This window comes from Poecilia formosa, unplaced genomic scaffold, assembly GCF_000485575.1.
Source record: "Poecilia formosa unplaced genomic scaffold, Poecilia_formosa-5.1.2 Scaffold856, whole genome shotgun sequence".
Lineage (NCBI taxonomy): Eukaryota > Metazoa > Chordata > Actinopteri > Cyprinodontiformes > Poeciliidae > Poecilia > Poecilia formosa.
In genome coordinates, this window is record NW_006800795.1 from 24,668 (window position 1) to 28,924 (window position 4,257).

A 4,257-nucleotide genomic window follows, 5' to 3' on the forward strand; every position below is an offset into this window, starting at 1 on the left:
CTTAAAGGTAAAATGTCTCCAGAGTCTCTGTGGCTAAGCTAGAGGGAATTTCCCTTTAAGTCCAGATGTGGTTCTGGTTCAGTGAACCTGTCAGCCCAGATGTTTGTGTTTCTAAAGCTGCTGCAGAAGCAGCTGGTCTGAGAGCAGCAGATGAAGAGAAATGGATTCTGACCTTCAGCTCTGATTCTGTTTGACAGAAAACAAGGAGGGAAGAAAAGAAGATGGAAGCAGAAACAAACATGTTGGACTGATTGTTGGAGCCGTTCTGATGGTTTCACTGGTTACTGGGTTGGTTCTTCGTCTTTATCTAATGAAGCAGATGAACGAGGAAGCAGATCCAGATCAGATCAGAACCAAACTCTCAGCTTAGAACTTTCTAGAACCTCCAGTGGATCCAACATGGATCTGCAGCCGTTATGAAACGTTGAAGCTTCAGATTATTGATTATTGTTACTGATCACAGAAACATTTCATCTGTTTTCCTTCAGTCATTTCTATGCTTTTATTTTGTTGCTGCAGCTTTTCTACCTGTTTTATTTATTATATATTTTTTACATAGACCAGCTCTGATCTGATTTGTAATTTATATCCTAATTAATAAGATTAATTTAAACCAAAAGTTTCTCTCCACCACCAAGAATTGATTCTGTATTTTTATCTCTAAAATGAGCAAAATGACAAATAAAAATCAATTGTTGCTCTTTATATTTTCAGTATTTTGAGATTTTTTTTCTGACTTTGATTTTTATTTAAAGTTACATCAGTAAACAGGAAGTAGAAAAATATGAATCTGTTACATTATGATCAGTTAATGCAGAAATTAATTATTTACAAATGATGTGCTGAGTGTTGAATCAACTGAATGACATCAACCTGTGAGTATGTAATTAACTCAACCTGAAGTGAAGATCACTGAGTGAAGCATCAGGATGAAGCTGCTGATCAGCTGATCAGATCAATATTTAATAATCAGAAATAAACACATTTAATTAAAGGAAACTTTTCACATCAGAACTGAATAAAGACAGAAAGGAGAAAAACTAACTTTCACTGCTGAGAAGCTTTTAGTCAGAGCTTAGAGCGCCACCATGTGGACAAAGAGAAACATTTCAGATGTGAAGCAGTGGCTCTGCTTTTACCTCCAGATTTAAGTCACTAAGTGATTTAAATCTCATTTGTTTCTTTGATCAAACATTTAGAACATCTAAACTCTGAAAAAGATTAATTAAATGACAGTTTTGATCAAATCTGCTGAGAAAATGCAAAAACTTAAGTCATTTGACGTATCAAAAGTTAAAATATCTTCATTCTACATGGAGTCCAGACATCTTTCTATAAAAACTGATTTATTCACAACATTTTAACACACAAAATGAAGCAGATAAAAGGATCACAGTAACAAAACTTTTGAGTTTTTAGACAGGAAGAAGGTAAACTACATCCACCCTGAGGCCAGACCAGGGACATTGGTTGCCATTGACAACAGGACACAGCGGTGGAGGAGTGATGCTCTGGGCCTGGTTTGCTGCATTCACATCAACCAGGAACTGATCTGGTTGATGATCAGTTCCTGGTTGAACTGATCATCAGTTCAAAGTGATGAAGAATGAAATGTGAGGTCATCTCAGCTCAAACATTTAAACATTTAGTAAATCCAGATCTAGTTAAATTATTCATCTCCTTCATTAAAGTTTTCCTCCTCAGTTTTTCTCCTCCCTCTCTGACTTTATCAGCCTGTAAAAGCAGAGCGATGTTTCTGTGTTTAGCTTTATCAGCTGGTTTCCATGCCGACCTCTGGGTCTGAAGGACTGTGAGGTTCAGCCTCTGCTGGTCTGAGAGCGTCTGCAGCATCAGGACCAGCAGAGAAACTCCTGATCTGAAGGCTTCAGGATGCTGAGTTGATCAGAGATCAGCAGCTGCTGGAGAGAAATCAGAAATATTTATTAATATTTGATGAAAACTGAGATCCAGGAGGATTCATGATGAAGATGATGGTTCATCAACACAGGAATCAGGATTTGAACAAGCAGAGAAAAAAATTTCTTCTCACCAGTAACGTTGAGTCGACATTCTGCAGTGTTGAATCCATCCTCAGTTTTCACGTCACACAGATACAGACCAGAGTCTTCAGTCCTCAGTCTGGACACATGGAGTCTGATTCGTCCTTCTCTGAGGACGTCTTTGTCACTCTGGACTCGTCCTGAAAACTGATCATCCTGAGAATCTGGAAACTCAACACCATTATGGACATGATATAGGATTGAAGCTCCATGATCTGTGTTCGCTTCACAGTAGATGAACAACTCAAGAAGAAAGTTGTCATAGTGGGTGGTGGTGAAGTAGAACGCATGGACCCAGAGGAAGATGATAATGAAGAATTTAATGATAAATCCAGCAGTGACAACACAGGGAACACAAGGAACTGGCAGGCGACATTTGACGACACACGACGGCACAGGGAAACAGACTGGAGAAAACGACAAGGATCCAACAAGAGACAAAGACAACAGGTGAACTTAAATACACAGGGAGGGTAATCAAGGAATGAGACACACCTGGGAAGCAATCAACGGGGAAGACGCAGAGACTCACAGGGAACAGGATCACACAGAAAAAAACTCAAAAATAAACACACAGAAACACGGAAGATGACAAAAGTGAGGATAAAATTGGAAAGATCTCATCACCAGCTAGTGGTATTTAAAATATTTTAAACAAAATATGAATCAATAACTATCTATGTCAACTGATATAAAATGCTTATATCGCGATATATTTTTCAGCAGTATTGTCCAGCCTTATATGCTTTTATTAAATTGCAGTGCACTACATGTTTACAATCCACTTTATTGTTGACTGTGGAGCTCTGAGCATCACTGACTTTGTACTTCTGTTGTTGGTACTTCATCAGCGGATCTCCTATTATTTCCACGGGAGTCTCCGGACTCTTCGTCACCATCTGTACCTTGTGAATATATCTTTGCAGAAGTATTAACTTACTTATGAAAATAAATAGGAGACAGGAGACATTATCAATTTAACTGGTAGCCACGCTGCCTTGCTCTGCTACGGAACACACAGAGAATGGAAAAGAAGAAGCAAGGAAGCTCCGCCTTTATTGTATTTATAAGCGTGTAACCTTCCGCTTCACAAAGTAGTGCCAATACAAATACAAAGCTTAGTGGCAAGCATCGTATTCAACATCTGTGTTGAGAACTGAAAGAACAAATGATCCTTCGTAGAATCACCTTGGCTTCTGCTGAAAAAAAAATCATTTGAGTTGCCACTGTAGCTACACCACATCCAGTAAACAGGGTCATTGCAAGTTGTTCCTGAGTCAAACCTGGTGTACCACAGAATCATCAGGCTCCCAGAGCAGAGAGCACATAAAGGTTTGGCGCACCTGCTGGACACGGGAACGAGCTGCCAATGAGCGTGTTTGTTATGTAGCTCCGCCCAGAGTTGTTATTCTCACTACTCATTCTTGGATATTTAATCCTCATGAACTTTTGCTTATGGAGGAGCTCTGTCTGCTGTTTCGACACTGGGCCACTTAACAAGAGAACCTCGTGTTTTAACAGATGGTTGTTTTCACAGTAGATCAGGTGAGTCAGTTTGTTATTTACTGTTGGTCACTTTTTAATCTTTACTCTTTCTACTGCTCAGGATATGAAAGAACTCTGAAAACATTTTTTAACAGCCTGATAATGATTGGTGTTAATGACGCCCTATAACTAGAGATGTCTTTGTTGAATGTAGAACTTCTGGGTTCTGACATCTAGAAAATTTCTTTCAGAATGTATAGTTGTGCAGAGATTATAAACCATGATCTGGTTGATAATTACCACAGCCACACCTGTTTAAAGTCCAGGAGGCCAATAAAAATAATATGGTTTAACTTAACCCTTCAACAAAGTGAAAGTTTATCAGGTTATCACATAAACATCCTGGATGACAAGTGAAAACAAATATTGAGATTTAAGGTGATTCCATGATTCCACATTTTGCTGGACTATGAGACAAAGCAAATTTTCATTAGGTTTTAGATCATCTCCAATTTTTAATAAATATTTAAAAAAATATTATTAATCATGTTTTTTTTCCAAACAATGTTTTTCTTTATTATATTTTCAATTTAGCCACGTTAGCTACTTTGCAAGCTCGTGTTGCTGTTTTCTGTACATTTTTTTGCCACCACATAAATTATTAGTAACACATTTGATAACTGAGGGGATAAAGTAATTTTCTATCTCATTT